The 26059-nt window shown below is 33.4% G+C and overlaps 1 pseudogene; it reads left to right on the forward strand.

The window, feature by feature from the left end:
- Positions 1–1234: 1234 nt before the first annotated feature.
- LOC149005748 (cytochrome P450 71AU50-like) lies at positions 1235–16273 on the forward strand (annotated as a pseudogene).
- Positions 16274–26059: the final 9786 nt, after the last annotated feature.

The raw sequence follows: 26059 nt of genomic DNA on the forward strand, positions 1-26059 counted from the left end.
ATATTGGGGAGAAAAGAATTTAGTGGAGGGAGAACTCTAAGACTTTTGAACTAACATAAAAAACATGATAAAGAGGCTAGGGGCCAATGGGATGAAAACAACTAGGAATCCAAGTCCGAGTGGTAAAACAAGACAAGTTTTTAGGCATCATTATAGCCACTCCTTTCTTTTTGATCGTCAAAACTTCATCACTCGAATCTAGGGTTAGGTGAATCACATAAATCTTGTCTTGTGAGAGTGGTGTTTCTTTCCATTTTTCATAGATTTGTTATGCAGCTTTCCTAATACATGTCTATGTCGAGGTTAGGGATGAACAAATGGGATATGTCTTCACCTACCTCACGAAACTGAGATCACCCCAAAAAAAAAAAAAAACTTATGAAGCTAAGGATAATAACATTTTGGGATTTCAGTGAAAATTTTAATAATGATGCCATCAGGAATTGATACTGTCTAACTAAGAAAGGAGATTAAGTTGGCATTAAGTCATTTAACAAGGAGACATGTCATTTACCCCAATAATTAAAAAAAAATAGTATCCTTTAATTGATACAGTTGGACTTTGATTTTCAGTTCGACCTAGGTGCCATACCTTCAGTTTGCCTGCCATTGAATCATACTGTTAAAGCATGCATTACAAGAATACGTATAAACTACGTATGTTAAGCATACATTACAAGAATACGTATAAAGTACGTATTTGGTAATGAACACATACCACATAATTCCTGCACTAAATGACAAAATCTTTTGATTTAAGTCGTTGAATGTGAGCAGCCATGACAGCATAGCCAGATCCGTCAAAACTTCTTTGTTCAAGGGCAACAACACCAGAGGATCAACACAACTTGACTTCAAGGTTCGAAAAATAAATATTTAGTCACAGAAAGAGAAAAACCGAAAGGAAGAAAGCTAAGATGCAATGAACAAGTGCACGGTAGCTGTATGGAGCAAATAAAACAAGATGAAAGGCATCCAGATCACCAGGAATACAAAACCGACTTGATTAACAATCACAAGTGTCTCATCATGCCCTTGTAGCAACTTAAATTGAACTCTTGGAAGTTTTTGTGTTTACATGGATTTTCCAAATTAGACAACTCTTTTAGTTGATTGATTCAAAGAAAATTCTAGTGAGATGGCTTGAAAATATTATGAACTGGGAACTTCATATATATATATGACCTTATAATATAGTTCTTCGTCAACCTTAACTTGAAGGCATCTTGCAAGGATGACTTCAAATATTTTCAGGAAGATTATTTACTTGTTTTGTGATGAATCCCAATGGTTTTGGGCTATCACAACTCTTTTGTTCATTACTGTTTCATTTGCTACTCAGTTGTTTGTGTCAAAAAAATTGTCTAAACGAGAGTTGCCATTGCCTCCTGGGCCAAGAGGCTTTCCTATTCTGGGAAACCTTCCATTCCTCAAACCTGACCTCCATAGATACTTCTCAGATTTGTCCCAAATCTATGGTCCCATCTTCAAACTCAAATTGGGTACCAAGTTATGTGTTGTAGTTAGTTCACCCACCTTAGCCAAAATGATTCTTAAACACCATGATGGAGTGTTTGCCAATCACAACCCAAACATTGCAGCAAAAGTCATTTCTTATGGTGGTAATGACATGGTTTGGAAACACCATGGCCCCCGATTGGCGCCTGATGCGAAAGGTATTCGTTCACGAAATGATGATTAATGCAAGCCTGAATGCCTGTTACAACCTTCGCAGGCAAGAAATCAAACAAATGATAAGAGAAGTGAACACCAATATTGGAACACCTATAGATATTGGTCAGTTAATATTTGAAATGATGCTTAACATGATGATGAGCATGGTATGGGGTGCAGGCCCAGTTCTTAGGGAAGAAAAAACTAGGATGGGTTCTGAGTTCCGGAAAGTGATATCAGAAATGTTGTTTCTACTGGCCAAGACCAATATTTCTGATGTTTTTCCTATCTTTTCTCGTTTTGATATACAAGGGACAGAAAGAAAAGGTAAGGAGTTGTTGTTGTGGTTTGATCGCATCTTGGATTCAGTAATAAAGTAATAAGTGAAAGACTTAAAGTGGAAGTAGTGCAAGAGCATGGAGTGAGTCTTAATGATAAAGAAAACAAAGATTTTCTGCAAATCCTCTTGGAGCTTAAGCAAGAAGGAAATGACAAAACATCTTTCATGAACATGATGCAAGTGAAGGCTCTATTAATGGTAAGTCTCCTTACTGAATATTTTAAGTTTCATGCTTTATGGTAGTCCTTTTTTTAAGACATTATTGATATTTTCTGTCTTGTGATTTCACTTTTGTTCCAAGTGCCTCTGTTTATTGTAAATTGGCTTGGCTCTTCCTCTCCGTTTACTTTGTATTCTAACCCCCCCCCCCTTCCCTTCTCTCCTCCTCACCTTTGGGTAGTGAATTTATTTGTTGGTCCAACAATAAAAAAGTTACTTGGCTTAGAACTCCTGGACTTTGGTAATGTGTACAATGGTTTGGTTCAATTTATATCCATGGATTTGGGAGATATATATATTCTTCCTTCCGGGAAGGATCTGTGTTGATCATAAATATTTTTTCTTCTTCTACCCAACAAAAAAGGGTTTAAAAAGTTTATATTTAAGAACATAGATTATATATAAATCTGATGTGTTTGCTAAACATGGTGTTGCATGTTAACAGGACATTCTTTTGGGTGGAACAGACATCAGTGCCACAACATTAGAGTGGGCAATTGCAGAAATGATGCAAAATCCTGAGGTAATGAGGAAAGCCCAAGAAGAATTAAAACAAATGGTTGGTACAAGTAACATGGTGGAAGAGTCTAACCTCTCCAAATTGTCATATTTAAATGCAATAGTCAAAGAAACCCTAAGGTTGCACCCACCCGTCCCACTCTTGGTCCCACATTGCCCTAGCCAATCCTGCAATATTGGTGAGTACACTATTTCCTTTGGAGTTCATGAATGAAGATTTCTAACAAAAAAAAAAAAAAACTAGATAGTGATATAACCAGTTTGTGGCTCCAACTCAGCTGCCAAGTGGAGAATTTGATGGGTTTGTTAGCTATCTTTGCTAGAGGATCTATCCACTAGAGCTATATTTTCTTCCAAAGTTGGAAGTAGGGGAGGATGAATTTGTGGCACCATCTTCCAAGTTTTATATAGGCAATACAATGAGTTGAAATAACACCAGTTTTCCACGTTGCATTTAAAGACTCCTAACTTGTCTGCTTTCTACTGATGACTGCGGATTATGTAAAAAGACAAGGGATCAGTTTTAATTAATTATATTGCTATGCATGGTTATCAAGTTTTGTTATAGCTATTAACCTATTGAGACTCGTTTTCTTCTCTTGTTGTATCATGTTGAGCATGAAGATATCATTGAAAGACTGAAAGCAGTTCAATTATAGAAGTCAAGAATAAGCTTCCAAAATAGAGAACTGGTGTTGATTAGTCTAAAATCCCTCTTATTTTATTATATTAGGTTAGGAATTTTTTTTGTTAAGCCTAGATTAAAGAGGATCAAGACTTTAGAATTTGGACTTTGGCCATTAATGAGCAAGATTAATGATAGCAATCATTTTCATTCACTTCTTTGTACGTATAAACTGTTAGGGTTAGGGTTTAAGCACAAGGTTGCTAAAGCATTACACCCTGAGTATCTAGATTGGAATACCTAGACCGTTGCTTCCAGTTAATATTTATAGAATATTATTGAGTTCTATTGGTAATTGGACTCTCCCACAAAGGTCCATTACACAGTTAGATCGTAACTAATCTGATGGTCCATTTTAGAACATAAGTTGGGTATGACTTAAATACATCAACAATAAGTTGGGTATAACTTGAGTACCTCAACATAAGTTAGGTATGGTATAACTCAAATACCTCAACAATCTCCTCTTATGTTCTACATATGGCTTTAGCATTAATCCCAAAATGTAATGTTCAAACTCAATGCAGAATCATTCATAACTTTCCAAAATTGAATAATATCCAATTAAATTCAAATGAATACTTTAAATCAGAATCATGAGTTTTAGAATAAATCTAAACAAATTAAACCAAATTTAGGTTTTACATAAACTATTTAATTTGTATTTAAATTTAGTCTTGAACGATTTTACTCATCAAGTAAATCATCCTCATCGAGCTCCAGATTAAGATGCTCTCCTCCATTTTCATCATTTCCTGTAAATTGTTAATGACAATATATATATATATATATATATATATATATATATATATATATATATATATATATATATATATATATATATATATATATATAGTATCTAGTTCTACCAAAAGAACTTAGTATATTTTCACATAATGACTGAAAAAACATTTGCATTCTTATCAAGTATCTATACAAAAACAAATTCTAAATGATTTATTTTACAAAGAATCATTCCATGTTTCTATTTGGAATGTTATAATCATCTTGTCCAACATAGTTGTTGATTGTATCATCAAAATTGGAATGACAAATCTTTCTATGGAAGACATATCATCAGATGTGGAATGATATATGGATAACAATAACATCATTGAAACATATTAACAATTTTCATATTTCTTGTTTGGAATAATAAGGTAATCAAGCTTCATATAAAGGTTGCTACATCATCAATATAAAATGACTTCACAAAGCTTTATACTCCACAATCTTACCAAATTATTTGAAATATGTACATTGTCATGAATGCTAACAATGGCTAGATCATATTTGAAACAATTCAAAATAACATAGAATTTTTGGATTAAGACCTACATATATGGTCTTTAACCCCATTTCCCCCATAGTTTTGAATGTTCGAGTTTGTCTAATCCCTTTGTATGGGCATCTGTCATGTTCTTCTTTGATTTTACATCAATCAAAGAGATCACTCTTTGTTCAATATGATAATTCAGCATGGCATGTCTTAGCCTAATTTGTCTCATCTTACTATTATAGAGTGAGTTATTGGCTATCATTGTCGTTGCTTGATTATCACAAAACAAACTCAAGGAGGTTACCTTCAAGTTAACCAATGGAATATCTAGGATCAAATCTCTTATCCACTCTACCTCATTCCCTGCTGAGGCTAGAGCATATAATTTTGATTCCATAGAGCCAGAGCAATGCAAGTCTATCTCTGAGATTTCCACACAATAGCTGCTCCACCTAGTGTAAAAATATAACCACTAGTGGATTTGTTGTTTCCTATATCTAAGCACCATGATACATCAGAATATCCTTCCAAAATTGGAGGATGTCCAGTATAGCAAAGGTTATAGTTTGTAGTACCCTTAAGATATCTCATTAATCTTTCGAGGGCAGTCTAATGCTCTGTATTAGGATTACATGTGAAGCAACTCAGCATGCTTACTGTATAGGCTATGTCTAGCCTAGTGCAACTCATTGTATACATGAGACTACCAATCAGTTTAGAATATTCCTGATTGATTCACAGCTTTACCATTATTCGGTATTAGCTTTTGTTATAATCATATGGTGTCTCTATCAATTTGCATCCATTGTATCCCCATCTAGAAAGTAATTTTTCAATATAATTGGATTGGCTAAGGGTAATTCCTTGCTCAAAAAAACTTACTTTCATATCAAGAATGATATCTACAACACCAAGATATCCGTCATGTCAAATTCTTTTTATCTATGATTTCTTTGATGTCACTCACTACAGAATGATTAGAACCAAGAATCGGTATGTCTCTACATACAAGCAAATAATTACAATCTTATTCGACATAGACTTATAGTAAAGGCATTTATCAAAGTTACTTGTTTGAAACCCAAAGTTCTTTACTATTTTGTCAAATTTTTGATACCATAATTTAGGTGTTTGTTTAAGACCATATAAAGATTTGTTTAGTTTACAAACTTTATGTTTGAGACCTTTCATGACATACCCTTTAGGCTGGTTCATGTAAATTTCTTCAGTTAGGTCTCCATTGAGAATGGTTGTTTTTACATCCATTTGATGCACAACATAGTGCTCAATATATGCCAAAGCAAAAAGAATTTTAATCGTGGCTAGATGGCAGACCGGTGAGTAGATATCGAAGTAATCCACCCCACTGACTTGAGTATAGCCCTTAACCACTAAATGTGCTTTATACCAAGCTACAGAACCATCAAAATTTAGTTTCTTCTTCAATACCCATTTACAACCTACACATTTGGCACTTTTAGGTAAATCAACTAAACACTTGGCACCTTTAGGTAAATCAACTAAAGTCCATGTGTTATTTTGTTGTAGAGAATGCATCTCATCAACCTCAGTCCATAGCAAAGAATCCCTAGATCTCATTGCTTCCTTATAGGTAGATGGATCATTCTCTAAATGGTATGGTTACATAGTCCTCACCAAAATATTTGGGTAATCTATCTCTTTTAGAAGTACGCCTAAGTTCTTATTAAATGATCAAACTGGGATTAGTGTCAAAAGTAACTGGTTCAGATTCCATAATTGATTCCGCAACCATTTATGTTAGACCTGGTAAGGTCATGCCTTGATCTCGAAGAAATTATCTTCAAAGAACATTGCTCCTGATTCTATCACCACATTGGTTGATAGAACCAAGAACCGATCTGCAACACTATCTTCTGCACATCCTAGGTATACACAAATGTTTGTTCTAGGTCTCACATTTGGTCTTTTTGAGTCTTGTATCCTTACATAAGCAATACAACCCCAGGTCTTTAAGAGGTCCACTCTACAAGGATATTTATGCCACACTGTTCATATGGAGTCTCAATCAATTTTGAGTGTGGTAACATTTTTAGAATGTGATTTGCAATTAGTGATGTTTCTCCCCAATAACAAGAAGGCATGCTAGCAGTCAACAATTAACATGGAGTTCAACATTTCTGTTAACGTCTTGTTTTTATGTTCAGCTATGCCATTTGATTGGGGTGAACAAGGTGCAGTTGTTTCAAAAATTATACCTTCATAGGCACAAAAAGTTTTGAACTTTGTCAAAGAATATTCATCTCCTCTATCACTTCTAAGTCGTTTAATTTTTAAATTTAACTGATTTTCAACTCTACTCTTAAAAATTTTGAATTTTTCAAATGCTTCATCTTTTGATTTTAACAGATAAATATGACAATATCTAGAGAAATCGTCTATAAAGGTAATTAAATACTTCCGTCCTCCTCGAGTTGTGAAATTTTTAAAATCACAAAGATCAAAATGTATTAATTCTAAAAGTTGTGTGCTTCTAGAAACCTGACAAAAGGTTTTCTAGTAGTTTTTGTTTGGGCACACACCTCACATCTGTTAAAACCTTTAGATGTATCTAATTGTATGTTATAAATTTTGGAAAACTGGACCATCTTCCTATAGTTCACATGTCTCAATCTACAATGCAATGTATTAAGATCAATTAAGCTTGAACTAGTATGGTTTATATACATACCATTAATTAGATAAGCACGTCCAAAGTAGTGAGAGTTAACAGGTAAAGTTACACTACCACGATTAAATGAAATACACATGCCAGCATTGCATAAAAGGCTAAGTGAAATTAAATTATTTTCTAAAGTATGAACTATTTTAACATCTTTTGAAGTTAGTCTCTTACCTAAAGATAGAATCAGATTTGCAATTCCTCTCTGGGTTACCATGGCTAATGTTCCATTTACAACTGTTACAATCTCTAAAACCTCAATGTTGTCAGTCAGCAAGTTCTTATTGTGGCAAACATGACATGTAACTCCTGAGTCCAACCACTAATCTGAAGAAGTATTGGTCTTGACCTCCTTTGTGCCCACCATGGCTACAAAGTGTCTAGGTTCAGTGTTATCAATCATTATGTTGACTTCTTTCTTTTAGTGTCCATCATTCCTTTTTGGTAGTCTATAGTCACCCGCATAGTGTCCCTATTTTTCATAGTTGTGGCACTTGCCCTTCTTCTTCTTGTTTAAGATAGTCTTTTTGGCCTCCAACTTCTTGGGTTCACTTTTGTGTGGCTTGGTTTGCTTAGAATTATGCTTAAGAATGAGTAACCATATTCGCAGCAGATTTTTGTCTATTCACCATTTTCAAATTATTTCTAAGTCTATTCTCATCTTCGATTCGTATGAACCGTTTGAGATCATCCAGCCCCAGCTATACCTTTTTCCTATACATCTCAGTTTTAAATGAGTGTCAAGTCAATGGTAACTTATAAATAATTGCCCCAATAAGAAATTGATCACAAACATTTATGTAACTTGAGGGAGTATTTATTTGTCTTTAACAAATTTGAAGTCCATGAATTTGTCCACTAGATGAGTTTTGGACAATTCTTTCTCCTTTTTATATTAAGCATCTAGGTTGTCCCATATTTCTTTAGCACTTTCAAACTTACTATAGGTTTCTGCAAGTCTATTTGACAAGACATTCAATAAATAGTCTCTGCAGAAATCATCATCTCTTGTCCATTGTAATTCATCGATTTTCTCAACAGTATCTTCAAAAGAGGTTTGTACCGTATAAAATACATTCATAAACTTTAATCTAAATTGTGTCTTTTCTTTCTAAGCATTAAACTCAGATTCAATAAAGGTCTGCAGTTTGACCATGTCAATTAGAACAGTATCCATTATAATTCTAGAAAGTAAAATCACAAAAAAAAAAAAATTGTGATTGTGATATTAAATAATTAAAAAGATAAACAACACCGTAATCAATGCAATAACAAGAGCATGTGGTTCAAAGAACAGCAATCTATTTAAAAAAAAAATTGTTTTCAATCACCGTAATTAATGATGCAATAACAAAGAGCATGTGGTTCAAAAAACAACAATCAATTCAAAAAAAAATTGCTTTCAATCACCGTAATCAATTGTCAGAGTATAAACAAAAAACACTTTGATCAACCCTTCATTTCAATTCAAATTGTTAGAATAACGAGTCAAAGGTAAAAAAATCTAACGTAAAGCTCCTTTCAAGGTTTCACCTTTGTCAGAATAACTTTTGATTTGACCAAAAAAAATAATATTTTTTTATAAATATAGTTTTCCTTTGATTAAACAATCTTTAACCTTCTTTTTCAAATTAAAAACCAATGATGATAATAACAATGCTACCTTCTCTCGTCAGAGGGTTAACAGAAATCAAAGGTTGTTCGATCACCCTATAGACTAAGATCGAGTTGAAGCTTCTCTAGAAAGATAACTAATGTTTTACAATTATTAGAGTTAGGGTTTAAGTACGAGGTTGCTTAAAGCATTACACCCTAAGTATTTAAATTGGAATACCCTAAACCGGTGCTTCCAGCTAGTATTTATAGAATAATATTAAGTTCTATTGGTAATTGGACTCTCCTACAAAGACTCATTACACCGTTAGATGGTAACTAATCTGATGGTCCATATTATAACATAAGTTGGGTATGACTTAAATATCTCAACAATTGGTAAGAATTCTGATGTAATTTCTCTTTTTTCTCTTTATTTAATCAAAGCTCCCTTTTTCCCAAAAAAAAAATATCTCAACAATTGCCAATTCAGGGTTGGTTGAGTGGTAAAGATCCATACTTCTCAGTGGAGAGATTGTGGGATCGACCCTTGCGGACGGCGTTAAATTTCCAGTATTAAAAAAAACACCAATACCAAAAAAAATAATCTCAACAATAAATTGGGTATAACTTGACTACTCAACATAAGTTGGGCAAATACCTCAACATAAACTTCATATTTTTTAAGAGCTATAATAAAACTATACATTTTTATCGGTTAAAAAGCCACCGCCTTTAGATGCTTTTTCTTGTGACTCTTTGTTTTGCATAAAAACTAAGTATAAAAACTTCTCAGAAATTTTTCCACTCCATAAAAGTCTATCACGTAAACTTTTATTTGTCAAAAAAAAAATTATAGTAAATGCGACTCCTCTAGTTACTACTCTCCCTTTCTCTTCTTAGGCTCAAAAAGAACATTTGGGTTCCTATTAAGAGCGTGTAAAAGTAAAAATAAATAAAAAAATAAAAATAAAAAAAAAAACAAGAGAGTGAAAGAAAGTCTCAATAGATTATATTTTTAAGACGCCAAAAGGGGAAAAGGAATACTAAAGAGGAAGTGAAGAAAAGAAAGAAGAGAAAAAAGATTCAAAGAAAGTTTCAAAAATAAGAATATTTTAATGTACTCAAAAGGGACAGAACAAAATGTGTCTCTCAAACAAAATTAATTGAAATTAATTTAGATCACCTATAAAAAAAATTTGCAATGTTCTCCCTAAAACAAATTTATTTTTTTTTAAAAAAAAGTAAATTTTGTAAGAACAAAGTCAAAATAAACTTCATTTTCACACGTTAAAACACCTTATAAAAAAATAAAAATTTAATTTACTCCATAATTTTTCTCTTCTTGTCTTCTCAACCTTTAGGGTTTATATTGAATAAAAAAAATAAGTAGAATTAAAGATCATATTTACCACTAAAAAAGTCTCCTTATATTCTAATTTATTATGAGAACAAGTAAAACCTGACAAATTTTCTTCCTTAAACTCACAAGTCTCTCATAGAAAATATACTAACACGGCAATTAGATAGGCTACCGCCTACCACCAAGTACAAGGTTTCCGTTTTAGGATGGCTGCCATTAAATAATGAAGTAGTGACCGTGTTAAAGTCACCTAAACAAACACGGTAGAAGTTAGAACCTAGTCATTTAATCCATGCACGTGTTCAAGTCTTAAACTTTCAACCTTTCTTCCCTTTAAAAGCGATCGAGAAGCAAAATCCTATATGAAACTCATGTAATCACAGCTATCTTCTGTGAAGAACTTGATAGACGAAAAAAGATCTGCTCAGCCATGAAGAAGTTTCTTATGAGTCGCTTCGGCCATGAAAACACTTCTTACCATCAAGTCGCAAAGCTGAACCAGGAGAACACAGAGCTTCATGTTCGTGTCCCTAAAGGGTGTCTTCCTATATACGTTGGAGAAGAATCCCAGAGATATATTGTTCCATTGAAGCTTTTAGCTAACCCAGAGTTTCAACAACTGTTGCAGCAGTCTTGTGGTGATGAGTTGGAGCCCCAGATTCAAGGTCCCATTCGACTATCCTGCACAACACACAGATTTGAACAGGTTCTTATGCAATTGAAGTGAATATATGATAATGATAATGATAATTAACTGAAAGAAGTAAGTTGTTTTGTTATAGGAATGGGTAGTAGATGTAAACTATATCAAAGGGGTTTCCCAACTATAGAGATTTGTTTCACTTTTTTTTTCTTTTTTCCAATACTACCATCATGATGAGAAATTCATATATTGACTGTCTAATGTGAGCTCGGATAAATCATCACATTTGTATGCCAATCACTTGGTATTTTTGTTTTTATCAATACCTTTCTTTTCCATGTAATTTATAGGAAAATACGAACTGCTTGTCTCATAAGCATGATTATTCACCTAATGATCTGTGCAACAAATCCAGAATAGTCGAATAGCACCCATTTGAAAGAATGTTGAACTCCAAGAAGGTAGTTTAGATGGTAAGGGACAATCGTCTAAGGAAGCATGAGATCTTAAGTTCGACTCTTCATATGTTTGGTCTTAGAACCACTCATTCAATAGTGTTTAATTATTGCTCTTGGTTAGTTTTGATAGAAATTGAATAGTTCTCATTCAACTCTGTTAACTAACCCGATTCATGTTATTATTGGATCAGTATAGACCCCAGGACGAAGCAAGCAAGCTGGGGGGAGGAAAGTGATGGATTCCCTCCTTGTTTCTTTTTGAGAAACAAAACCGATTCTCCAAATTACCAACAACAAGTGTTTTATATTATTCCATTGAGTTGAAGCCCCACACTCAAGGTCCCATTAGATTATCCTGCTCAACCCAGAGATTTGAATAGGTGCAATTGAAGAGAATATAGGTTGACAGAAAGAAATAAGTTGTTTCGTGATAGGAACAGGCAGTAGATGTAAATCATGTTGGGCTGCTGCGGTTTCCCAACCATAGTCATTTGTTTCACTTTCTTTTCAGTAATATCATTGGCATTTTATTTTAATATAAACCCGGTTTGTAAATTACTAACATTACATTTCCGGGCTTTTATTCTATTACAAACATTCCCTTGTGTTTGGCTTGTTAATTTTAAATAGGGATAATTACTGTTGCCCCCTTGTAGTTTAATTTTATTACTAATAAAACCTTGTTCTTTTACGAAATTACTGTTGCCCCCCTTCCTTATAATGGTGTTAAGTTGCCGTTAAGTTTGAATATGTAATGTCTAATTTGCCCTTCATTAAAATTAAGAAATCAAAAGACAATGCTACCCCATTTATAAAACCAGATTAAAGGTCAATTTTACCCTAAATTTTATTTATTTTGAATTAATGAAATGGGCAAAATCCAAATCCGATTTGGTTTCCCACCTTCACAAAACTTCATCTATTTTGAATTAAAGAAATGAGCAACGTCCAAATCCGATTTGGTTTCCCACCTTCACTAAACTTCATTTATTTTGGATTTAAAGAAATGAACAAAATCCAAATCCAATTTGGTTTCCCACCCTCACTAAACTTCATTTATTTTGAAAAATTTTTAGGTGATATTCAGCTTCCAATTTGAGTTGAATTTGATTTTCCTTCCTCTCCGGTTTCTATTTGAGTTTTATACAATCATTCTTTCTTTATTTGATGGTTTTTTTTTTTTTTTTAGAATAAAACGGATTATAATTTTTTCTTTTCCCACAATTAATTAAGGGTACTACTATAACTTGACAAAAGGGTAAATAAGTAAAGAGATAAGTATAAGGGTATCTTGGGGTTTTTGAGAAAATATAAAGATGACACATCATCAGTTAACTAACGGAACTTAACGGTAGGGGGGCAATAGTAATTATAGACAAAGTTGAAGGTTGGATTAGTAATTTTGAAAAGTACAGGGGATACAGTAGTAATAAAATCAAAGTACAAGGGGCCAATAGTAATTATCCCTTTTAAATAATAAAAAAGGCATATCTATTTTTATGAATCCTCTTATAAGTAGGGTTGTAAACGACCGGATTCGGATCGGATAGTGGTAATACCATATCCGTATCCTATTATATTCGGACGGATCCGGCTAATATCCTATTGGGTTTTGGACGGATTCAGTTGGATTCGGATGGTAATCTGATAGTTATTTTCTTAAGTAGATTCTTCTAAATGTGCATGATTACAAATTGAATACAAGTTTTCGACTACCTGTTTATATCTTTACCATTTTATATGTGAGAGCTAGGTTTGAAATTTAAGGATTTAACAACTTTGGTAGCTATTTTATTAGAAATTCTAAAAAGAAGTCACATATTATAGATAAAAAATTTATGAAAATAAGAAAAATAAATCTAAATAAATAACTTAATCGGATGGATAATAATTGGTAAGAAAAGAGTATACCATATCCGTATCGTATTAGTAAGCGGACGGATTCAGATACCCCTAAACAGATGCGAATTTGGAAGCGGATTTCGGTTATACATTTACGCCCCTACTTATAAGTGAAATGAAAATTAAAAAAATACTTCAAAGTCAATGATATTATTAGGGACAAAAAATACTTCAAAGTCAATATATTAAAAGGGACAAAAAGATTTGTGTAATCACTTTATTTATTAGGGTTTAATTAATTAGCAATCATTTGTGACTAAACATTGTTTATAACAATGGTTGTGTATTAGGGATTGATAGTCAAGTTGATTTTTCTGTTTTGGCCAAAAAAAAGATAGTCAAGTTGATAACGCATGATCACCTAAGAAAGAAAGATAGCTGCGAGAGAATGAGACGTGAGAGGTGATGATGGACATGGTAAAGAAAGGCGTTCACTCTTGCATTCATTTTATTTTTAGTGGCAACAACTTCAGCTATCTTCCTTTTGGTTCTGGAAGGAGGATCTGTGCAGGAATTCCTCTAGTAGAAAGGATGTCAACTTGTGTCTTAGCTTCACTCTTGCATTCATTTGAATGGCGATTACCAGAGAATGTAGAACTTGATCTATCAGAAGAACTTGGATTCTTGTTGAAGAAAACAAAACTTCTCATCATCATTCCATCTGCTAGACTGTCCAATGCAGAGCTCTACATTTAACGGAGAAGTCTTAGGATATATTGACCATGTTGTATTAATGCAAAATCCTGATCAAGATATATATATATAGAACTCTTAGGTTCCACATTATATTTTGTCTTTCTGCTATCATTAATGGTTGTAATCATGTTCATCTTCTTTACTGTATTTGATTTATCTTTTACTAATTAAGTGAGATGCAAAAATCCTAGCCAAAATATTTTGAAATTTAAATCATCTCATGAAATTGAAATTAAATCATACCAACTCTGTCCAAACTCTCAAGTTCATATTGTCTTTTATGAATTGGGATTGAATTTAAGATGCCTATGGACTCATTGAGAAAGAAAGATGAAAATGAGGATTGAGCTTCATCATGTATCTTATAGCTCTGGATATGCTACATGAATAAACATACCAATTCAGTGGTTTAAAAGCTCACCTTAAATATAAATTTTAAATTTTGACATGTAAAATTGAGCTCCTAGTTCTGAACCAGCCCTTTGTTTCTCCTCTCCTCTCCACTCTTCTGGGCTTGCCCCTCCCACCCCCTTGAAGTTTATCCTCGACTCTACCTTGGTGCATGTAAGTGATTCTGGAGCTTCGTCTAACATTTGAGACCACTTCCCCACCACTTCAAGGACAGAGGAAAAGTATCTACTCTTCCAAAGATCCCCACTCCCATGCCATTGATTTCATTGTTGGGCTCCCATCTATTAAGAAAAATAGGGAAAATAAATTTTGAGCCTTGGCGGGGTTTATCTTGGCTTTTTGTTCTAGACCTTTAGTGCCCATAATTTGTTTTCTTGGGCCTTATTGGCTTTCAGCTCTGCACTTTGTTTTCCTATTGTGCTCTTCCGTCCCTTTCTTTCCTTTTGATTAATGAATAATTTATTAATTTATTCAAAAAATTTTGAGATTTACAAGTGACACTACTTCAACCTATTTATTGATATGATACAATCACAATTGTAGATTACATGATAAAACACAAAACCAGAAAACTAACTAACTTTATTTTTTTTATTTTTTTTAAATAAAATTTGGTAAACCAAACTTTATTGAGCAACACAAGAAGAATCTAAGACATCAAACTAACATAAGTTGAGTAGTTAAGGAGTGGAATACGATCAAGGTGTCATATCCGAAACAGACGCAACTTTCTGAGCTAGGTGATCAGCCATATTATTAGTCACCCTGAGAACAAAAATAAAACAGCAAATTGTACTGGTACCCCAAAACGGAGGTCTTAAAGCACTGACACCCCATTTTGTGTTTAAAAAGTATAGATACCTCAAAATTGAATTTTTATTGGATATATTTATCAAATTTATCACTAAAAACAGTTAAATCACTGTTTATTTTCAAAAATCGTTTGATTTAAGACGTTGAATGTGAGCAGCCATGACAGCAAGACATCCAGACAGCATAGCCAGATCCGTCAAAACCTCTTTCTTCAAGGGCAACAACACCAGAGGATAAACACAACTTGATTTCAAGGTTTGAAAAATAAATATTTTAGTCACAGAGAGAGAAAAATCAAAAGGAAGAAATCTAAGATGCAATGAACCAGTGATAGTATGGAGCAAATAAAACAAGATGAAAGGCATCCAGATCACCAAGAATACAAAACCAACTTGATTAACTAGCACAAATTTCTCATCATGCCCTTGTAGCAACTTAAATTAAACCCTTGGAAGTTTTTGTGTTTACATGGATTTTCCAAATTAGACAACTCTTTTTGTTGATTCATGCAAGAAAATTCTAGTAAGATGGCTTGAAAATATTATGAAATGGGAACTTCAATATTTATAACCTTATAATATAGTTCTTCTTCAACCTTAACTTGGAAGGCATCTTGCAAGGATGACTTCAAATATTTTCAGGAAGATTATGTACTTGTTTTGTGATAAATCCCCATGGTTTTGGGCTATCACAACTCTTTTGTTCATTACAGTTTCATTTGCTACTCACTTATTTTTAGTGGCAACAACTTCAGCTATCTTCCTTTTGGATCTGGAAGGAGGATCTGTGCAGGAATTCCTCTAGTAGAAAGGATGTCAACTTGTGTCTTAGCTTCACTCTTGCATTCATTTGAATGGCGATTACTAGAGAATGTAGAACTTGATCTATCAGAAGAACTTGGATTCTTGTTGAAGAAAGCGAAACCTCTCCTTATCATTCCAACTTCAAGATTGTCCAATGCAGAGCTCTACATTTGATGAAGTATTAGGATATATATAGTGCCTCTATATGTTGTATGGCAAAAATCTGATCAAGAAATGTCTTAGGTTCTACTGTATTATTTGTCTGTCTACTATAATTAGTTGTTGTGATCCTGTTGATTCTCATCATCTTTATTTTGTTAGTTTTTTATATTATTTAAGTAAGATGCATAAGTCTAACCAAACAATTTCTGAAATAGAAATCAGCCCATGAAATTGGAATAGAATCATACCAACTCTTTCCCAACTCTAAAGGTTATATTGTTTTTCTTGAATTGGGATTGAATTTATGATGGCTATGGACTCATTGAGAAAGAAAGATGACAATGAGGATTAAGCTCCATCATGTATCTTATGGTTGTGGACAGGCTACATGAATAAATATACCAATCCAGCGGTTAAAAGTTTATCTTAAATTTAAATTTTAAATTTTGACATGTAAGCTTGAGCTCCTAATTCTAGGATTTGTTTCTCCTCCCCTCTCCACTCTTCTAGGCTTGCCCCTCCCACCCCTTGGAGCCTAACCTCAACTCAGCCTTCGTGCATGGAAGTGATTTAGGGATTCATCCAACACCGAGACCCTTTTCCCGCCACTCCAGGATTGCAGGAGAAGTATCTCCTCTTCAAGAGTTTACCACTCCTTTGCCGATGATTTCATTGCTGAGTTCCCGTCTACAAAGAACGTAGGAAAAAATAATTTTGAGCCCTTGCAGGGTTGTCTTGGCTTTGTGTTCCAGGCCTTTAGTGCCTAGCCTTGCTTATGGTTTCTCTGGCCTCATTGGCTTCTGTAGGGATCTGTTATTTATTCTCCTATTGGGCCTCTCTCCTCCCATTCTCTCCTTTTGGTTAATAAATTATTTAAATTTTAAAAAAAAATAGAGATATATAACTAACACTAGTTTGAACCTATATATGACACACTCACAATTGTAGACTACATCATCAAAAAAAATTTGTAGACTACATGATGAAACGCACAAAACCAGAAAACTGAAAATTTTGATTTGAATATGGAAGGTCAAGAATCTGACCATGCCCTCTTCTAAATCAAATGCAAATGGATAGTTACGTGCACTCCATCATTTTTTTTTTTTTTTTTTTTTGAGAAAAGGAAACTTTATATTAATAGAAATAAATAGAATACAAACAATAATACAGGATTAAGCCCTGATATTCTTCTACAACATATTGAGAGAGCTGAGCAGGCAAAGAGAGAGGATCCAACAAAATTTATTGGTCCGACGTTGCCAATCCGGCTAAAAAATCCGTGCACCTATTAGTCTCCCTTAACATCATGCACCAAAATATACTCCTGAAACAAGGATCTCAAGTGAAGAATATCCTCAACAATGTGTAGTATCCCCCAATGTGGGCGGTAAGTACCCAGTAAAGTCCTAATTGCCACTTCGGAGTCTGAATGCACCAAAACCTTATTGATCAAAGGCGACTTTAAATAATAATAGATAACCAATACAGGTGGATATTTATGGTCAGGGAGAAAGTTTTTGGGGGTCAAAGGAGCTATTAAGTTAATGTATTAAAAGTCAAGGACATTCAAACCATATGGGTTTAATCTTTCCCTTTAAAATCGAGTTCTCACTCTTCCAGTTCCTCTCGTCTTCTGTTCATCTTTCTCCTCTTCCGCTTCTTCTCTTCCTGAATATAACTTGCGAAGTTCTCACCAAAAGAGAACTCTGCTCAGTCATGAAGAAGCTCATCTGTCTCCAAAGCCATGACAATACCCATTACAGACAGATCACAAAGCTTAACAAGGAAGCTGTCCCCAAAGGATGTTTTCCATATATGACTGGAGGTCGGGAGATAAGAGTTTGCCCTCCCACCGAACTACATAAGTATTGCTTATCGGAACTTGAAATAGTGTAAGTTTTGCAAGATGGGTCTGTCTTACTCTAGGTACATATATAGTTTTTCTTCTAATTAGTTAACTATGAATGTTGCACTAAAATGTCTAGAATGTTCAACATGTTTGTTAACTATAAATGTTTGGTATGTTGCTTCCTTTCAGACCATGAAATTAACTTGTTTCCTAAATAAATTACAAATCCTCCAGTTGAGCGTCTATCACCAACATAGCCTGCCCAATCTGCATTACTGTAGGTAGAGAGATGATTTGTGGAGTGCTTTGAAATGGCTAACCCATAGGTGATAGTGCTCTTAAGATAGCGTAAGATCCTCTTGACCGCTTGCCAATGTTCATCATGAATTGGCTCTTTCAAAAATTGACAAATTTTGATGACTAAGATAAATCAGGTCGAATCAAGGTTACATATTGTAATGCTCCAACTGTACCACGGTACAAGGTTGCATCAACCAAACATTTGCCAATATGTTGTGAAAGCTGGGTGAATGTAGCCATCCGCGTCTATACTGGTTTTACCCCTTCCATTGCTGTTCTCTAGAGCAAGTCTGCAATGTATTTTTGTTGGAAGAGGATGAAATCGTCTGCCGTTGGATGACCTCTATGCCCAAAAAGTAATTAAGGGTCCCCAAGTCACGAATGAAGAATTCAATCCCTTGGAATAGAATGGTACAGGATACTCAGCAGGATCGGACCCTCTAATCACAATGTCATCGACATAAACTAAAACAAAAACTGAAAGATATCGATCACTAAGACTGAATAAAGAGGTGTAAGCTTTGGATCCTTCAAAACCCAAGGTGTGGAGAAAGGTGCTTAGGCAATGGAACTAGGCTCTAGGCACTTGTTTTAGACCATACAGTGACTTGTGTAGTCGGAAAACAGAAGTCGGCTGATCTAGATCTGTGAATCCTTTGGGTTGTGACATGTAGACTTCTTCAGATAATTGTCATGATTGAGAAAGGCATTATTGATGTCCAATTGACGTAGGGGCAACCCATTGGTCACCGCCAATGATAATAAGAGTCGAATTGTAGTTAGCTTGACTACTAGACTGAAGGTTTCAACGTAGTCAATCCCTTCTTGCTGATTGAATCCTTTTGTAACTAGACGAACTTTGTATCGCTCAACAGTTCCATCAGCCTCTTTTAATCTTGAAGACCCACCACCCTAGTTATCTTAATGTTTCTTCTAGAAAAAGTAATCAAATAAAATACTGGCCGGTTTTGGTGAGTTTCTCGAGCATGCAATTTATAAACCGACCAAAGCCTTAAATCAAGGGAGAAAGTGGATAACTTGTCTCACTTCCAATGTTAGTATGAAGATTGTAATATAAATTTCTTCTTGACAAAAGAGAAAAAGGGAAAAGGGAGAAGTCAAGAGATCAATAGAGTCAGTGATTGGTGATTGATCCAGTAATGTGTGGGGATCAATTGGGAAAGCATTATCAAGATTTTGACCATGTCCTCCTTTTAATTCTCATGTCAAGTTTTAATCTTCTAGATGGGTTACCCCAAGATCTTCATTATTCATCGATGAAGACTTTGAATAAATAATAAAATAAAATAATAAATATTATTATTTTATATTATAACTTAATTACTAAAACGATCCCCTTTTTTATGAAATTATTGTTACCCTTCAATTCTAACAGCGTTAAAAGATTGTTACATTTGAATGTTTAATGTCTATTTAGTTCTTCTAGAATTAAGAAGTTAAATACAATACTATCCTCATTTATAAAAAATCATATCAAGTATCAATTTTGCGCTCATATTCTTATCATTTTGAATTCCAAAAAAGACCACCTAAATTATTGTTTTTTTCAGTTAAGGAAAAGATCTTCCTAAAATTGACATCGCAAATTAAATAGTAAATAAATGTAAACCTAATTGAAGTAGGAACTTCCTAAATTGATAACATCAAATTGGAAAGTAATAACAAAATTTAAAAAATAATACCAAATTGAAAAGTAAATATAAAAAAGCTAAAAAATAAGGAATTACCAAATTATGATTAATTTTTTCTATAAACTATCCAATTATTGATTGGTGACTATCATTTTTTTTTTTAAATTCCGATTTTCAATTTTCGATTACCAATTACGGGTTTCCAAATCCGTTTTTTTTTTTTTTAGAGAAAAATATTGAGTACTTTACTCTAACTGGAATTTCCGATTACCCAGTTATCGATTACTGGTATCCGAATCCGATTATCATCAATTTTCAAAGAAAAAAATGTTATATCCTTTTTTTTTTTTTTTTTTTTTTTTACATTGTTAAATCCTTTACTCTATCCGAATAAATTTTTATCCGGATATTAGATCTAATAAGCAATTATCCAAATCCTATTGCTTAACGGACGGATACGGATATTTTCCAGTAAAAAAATTTTCTGGAAACGGATACCTTTAAAAGAATACTAATGCAAATTCGGAGGCGGATTTCGACTATCCATTTACAGGTCTACTTTTAAGAAGAGAGAGTAAGAAAGAGACTGTCTTACTATTTTTTATGCCATCCTCCACAAAGCCAAAGATTTGAGGAGTTCCAAGCAATTGAAAATATAATGTGATAGCTTGAAGAAATAAGTTGTCTTATGAAAGGAGATAAATATAAACTTTGAATCCAAGAATTTCCGTAGATGTAGTGATTTATCTTATAATTTTAATGAAGAGTTGATAAAAGACTAGTGGATAATTAAGGGTTTGTAAGGCAATATTTTTATTTCTTTTTATTTGTGACTTTTTTTTTCATTTTTAAACCAAGTGGTAATTTGGCATAGTTTTGAGCCCGGATGAGGAACACCTCAATGGAAAAAAAATGCTTCTCTTGAAAAGGCGAAAGGGCATTCTTGTCTTTTTGACATCAAAACATAACCTCATATATTGAACCTTTTTAAATACTCAAAGATTCTTCTTTAGCAAGTAAACAAAACAAAAACGTTGTCATACAACCCCTAAATGCCAAGTATCTTTCTTTTGTGGGGGTAGAGAATTGACACTGGTGGATATTTCTACACAAATAAGTTCAAAATTAAATGACTAGAAACTAGGAAAGTGGGCTTTAACTTAGTTTCCCTTTTAGGGGAGAGAATCAGACTTTAGTAGATAAGACTATAGAAGTTAAAGACAAGTAAGGTGTTAAACTCATCAATGCTTGGTCGATGGGTAGTCTCTTTCAATGTAGAACAATTCATGGACTTATTTCTTACCTAAGTATTCCTATCCAATAACATGTATAATATATAGTATATTTACTCTTTTTTTTTAAATTATCCTAATTTGAGGTGCTTGGTTCGGAAACTAGATAACAAGTATGTTGGGAGTATGTACCACAATAATACATAGATAGTGCACTATAAATAACTCTATGATTAGTTTTCAATTAGCTTTACTGGAAGTCACATTAGATGCAAGGTCTAAGCTATACTCATCTTTTCTCACCACTTCTGCTTACATAGTTAGCTTCATGTTACTATCCCTAGCTAAAAGTTATTTTCTTTTGGCTTAAAAGTTGTCAAAGCAGTCTTATGATGATTAGGAACTCCCGAATGAAGGTCGCGCTAAGACATCTTGCACAATTATTTAATTTGTGCAGGTATTGTTAGAAAAACATAGCAAAAGCGTTCACTCACACACACACCACCTACCCACACCCCAAAATATTTAATTTTTTATTTAGATTTTCTATTCTAGAAAATAAAATATTGAAAAACTCTAGTTGTTGACATTTTTTATTTTTTTTGGGGGGGCAAAGGTGTTGACATTTTGAGGTTTACTTCCTATATATGAGCCGTAATTGTACTAGGTTGTGAAATAGTAGAAATATATTATTGGTAAGAAACTCAATACCAAATGAAGGACCTGGTAGGTGATCAGTTGAGTCAATCACTGTCATTGATTTTCTAGTGTATATTCAACAATTCAGAAAGGATATGGACATATAGTAGGTGATCAAGAATCTGAAAATGGACACAATTAATCTACATTATTGATCGAAGGAGGTTTTACGTAACCTTAAAGAATCTGCAATTGGGCATCAATTGACAGGCCAAGAAATGATTGTGGGACCATATGCATGGTTTCTATATATTTTCCCTTTTGAAAGCAAAACTCAGTCTTTGGATTCCTCTCATCTTCTTTCTTTAGTTCTTGATGAATTCATTTGGCAATAGAAGAAGGCTTTGTTCAGTCATGAAGAAAGTTATTAGTTTTTACAACCATCAGAATACCTCTTACCATCGCATCAAGGACAAAGAGCTCCATCTTTCTGTCCCTAAAGGGTGTTTTTCTATCTATGTAGGAGAAGATTGCAAGAGATATTTCGTTCCACTTAAGCTTTTGGCTGAACCAGAGTTTCAAGAGTTGCTGAAGCAATCTTATGGTGATGAGTTAGAGCCCGAGATTGAAGGTGCCATTATGCTATCCTGCACAATACAGATATTTGAGCAGGTGCTCAAGCAATTCAAAAGATAAATAGATAGCTAATTAAAAGAAATAAGTTGTTCTATTACAGGAATGAGGAGATGCATATGAATCCAATAGCTTTCCCACCTATAGTGATTTGCTTCACTTTTTTTTGACATGTTCTTTGTTTTCTGCTCATTAATCTGTGTGGGCAGTCTGAGTGAGTGAAAGCGTTAGTCGAATTTTTCATGTAGATGTACTTTTAGCAAAGCAATGGCAACCTCTTATGCAGAGGCAATAAGACCAAGGTCATCTTAGATTTGAATCTCCGTTCCTTCACACCCCTCCCCCTTCACTTCATCCCTTAGCTTATGGGCCTTCAGATGTTGTGACTGGCCTGATGATGACCACAAGAAAAAGAACATTTCATCTTTTTTGGTGCTAAATCTAGAAAGCTGCACACATCAAATTGCAACCAAGCCCACAGAGGGTAAACGTATGTTTATAACCATTTATGAGGCATGGTTTAGTAAGTTTTCTTCTTTTTTTTGGGTACAGTTCAGTAAGTTTTCTCATTTAACTCATTGAGGTAGGATTGTTATAAATATGTTGAGTTAGGGCTTTTTTATGGAGTCTTAGAGGGGCAATACCTGAATGCTGAAACACAATGTTGTGCATTAAATGTACATGCAGCACTGAAGTTGAACGGGTCATAAAGACTCTTTATATACATGAACGTATATAAATCCATGTGAGTTATCCTGATAGAACCCATTAGAGGTTGGTCCCAAATGGTGAATTCTATCTGAATAATTCAGATATATTTACGTATAAAGAATTCATTTCATTTAACTCGTTTTTATACTTAAACACTTGTTTCTTTTTTCTCCTCTCTCTTCTCTACTGTCTACTGTCTACTGTCTACCTTCTTATTAATCATCTCGTCTCTCTTACGTACATGGTGGTCTTTAACACCCATGCGACCATTAAAAAAAATGAAAAATTTGTACCCAAAAAAGTGACAACAAATTTTTATTTTCCCCATAATTGATAAGGCTACGTTCATAGCGAATTAATTCTGTGTCAGTGGAAGATAGTTTAAGTTGGGTGGGGTTTTTCAAAACTTTAATACTGCCTTAAATGGTCCTACCATGATTCAAACCTAATCTTGAACCTTGACAAACTTAAAAACCTTGAGTGGGACCTTGAATCTTAATGAGCCATGCCCTGACCTTGACCTATCTATATATATATGGCATAATTAGCATTTTTATTAATCCACGTTTGCTTCAAGATATAAAACTAACAAAAAAAAATGTCAAAAAACTTAAAAGATAATATTCATTAATATGCCTTGGATATAAAAGTACATCAATAATTTGACTCCGGTTTAGAGTTAACACTCTAGGGTCTGGTAGGACCAAATCAACTATGCTACTAAACCCCGACTCTGACTTAAGACCAAATTAACTATTCTATTTCTAATCAATATTTTGAGTCAGGATCTTGATTTACCACACTAGAGAGCATGTTAAATTTACAAGAAACATGTTAGTGAATATTTATATGGGAACCCCCGGTAAAAACCAAACCCCCCAAAAACACACCCCCCCCCCCCCCCAAGAGGGGGGGGAAAAAAAAAAAAAAACCCAAAAAAAAAAAAAAAAAAAAACACCCCCCAAAAAAAAAAAACCAAAAAAAAAAAAAAACAAAAAAAAAAAAAAAAAAAAAAAAAAAATTTTCACCTTTGAAGTCATGCTTTTAGATATTTAGCTTTAATTACAGCTTCCTTATGGTGATTTATTTTTAGAGAAAAAAAAAACCCCTTTTTTTGGGTGTTTTTTTTTAAAAAAAGTAATAAGACTAAGGAGATCTTGGGTAGCATTGAAAAGGGAAAGTTGAAAGGTTATTTTTGGGACTTCCCTCGAAAAAAAAACCCCACAAAAAGGGGGGAAAAAAAGAAAATTTAAAAAAAAAAAAAAAAAAAAAAAAAACTTAAAAAAAAAAAAAAAAAAACATTACCTCCCCCACCCCAACCTTCCACTTTCATTCCCTTGGCTTATGGGCCCCGTTCTTTGTGATTGGCATGACCAAAAAAATAATAATAACTAAATAAATAAATAAATAAATATATATATATATATATATATATATATATATATATATATATAATCATACTATTATCTAAAAGTACGTACTTTCGTTTGTAGCAAATCTTTCATCAGGACAATATCATTCTTATGGAAAATTATATAAAATAAATAAATGGACAAGTTTACCCTAAAGAGGAAGAGAAAGAAGAAAAAAAAAAGAGTGAAAGAAAGTTTCAAAAAGGACAATATTTTAACGTACTCAAAAGGAAAAGAGAAAAATGTTTCTCAAACAAAATTAATTGAAAGGAATCTTACCTATAAAAAAAAATTGCAATGTTCTCACTAAAACAAATATTTCTTTAAAAAAATGTTGATTTTTGAGAAAAAAAAAGTCAAAGTAAACTTCATTTTCACACGTTAAAACACCTTATAAAAAAATTAAAAATAAAATATTAATTTTACTCCATTATTTCTCTCTTCTTGTCTTTTCACAACCTTTAGAGTTTATGTTCGTTAAAAAAATAATTAGAATTAAAGATTGTTTACCACTAGAAAATTGTGCTTTGTACTTTGCATCTTTTCTTTGGTATAAAAAAAATCATGTGTATTTGCACATGAATGTTCTAACTAGTAAATATATGTATATAATAAATTTTTTATAATTTTTAAAAAATAAAATAAAATCTTAACAACATTTCTTTATGTTGGCAAAAAATAAATTATTAAGACCTCATTAACCCAAATAAATATAATATTAAGCAATAAACACTCACTGTCCTATGGCATGTGAAGTCTAATAAAGAAGTCTCCATGTGAATTGATGTTATATGCTTTCCGCTAATAGATATTCTAATTTATTATGAGAACAAGTAAAACCTGACCAATTTCTTCCTTTTAACTCACGTGTCTCATATAGAAAATATACTTACGCGGCAATTAGATAAGCTTTCAGTTTTAGAATGGCTGCCATTAAGTAATGAAATAGTGACCTAAAGAAACACGGTAGAACCTATTCATTTAATCCATGCACGTGTTCAATTCTTAAACTTTCAACCTCTCTTCCCTTTAAAAGCGAGAAGGTATCATAGATGTAACTCATGTAATCACAGCTATCTTCTGTGAAGAACTTGATAGACGAAAAAACATCTGCTCAGCCATGAAGAAGCTTATGAGTCTCTTCAGCCATGAAAACACTTCTTACCATCGAGTCGCAAAGCTGAACCAGGAGAACACAGAGCTTCATGTTCATGTCCCTAAAGGGTGTCTTCCTATATACGTGGGAGAAGAATCCCAGAGATATGTTGTTCCATTGAAGCTTTTGGCTGATCCAGAGTTTCAAGAACTGTTGCTGCAGTGCTCTTGTGATCAGGAGTTGGAGCCCCAGAGCCAAGGTCCCATTAGAC

This window comes from Hakea prostrata, chromosome 9, assembly GCF_041222555.1.
Source record: "Hakea prostrata isolate BN-2017 chromosome 9, UWA_Hpros_2, whole genome shotgun sequence".
NCBI classification, from domain to species: Eukaryota; Viridiplantae; Streptophyta; class Magnoliopsida; order Proteales; family Proteaceae; genus Hakea; species Hakea prostrata.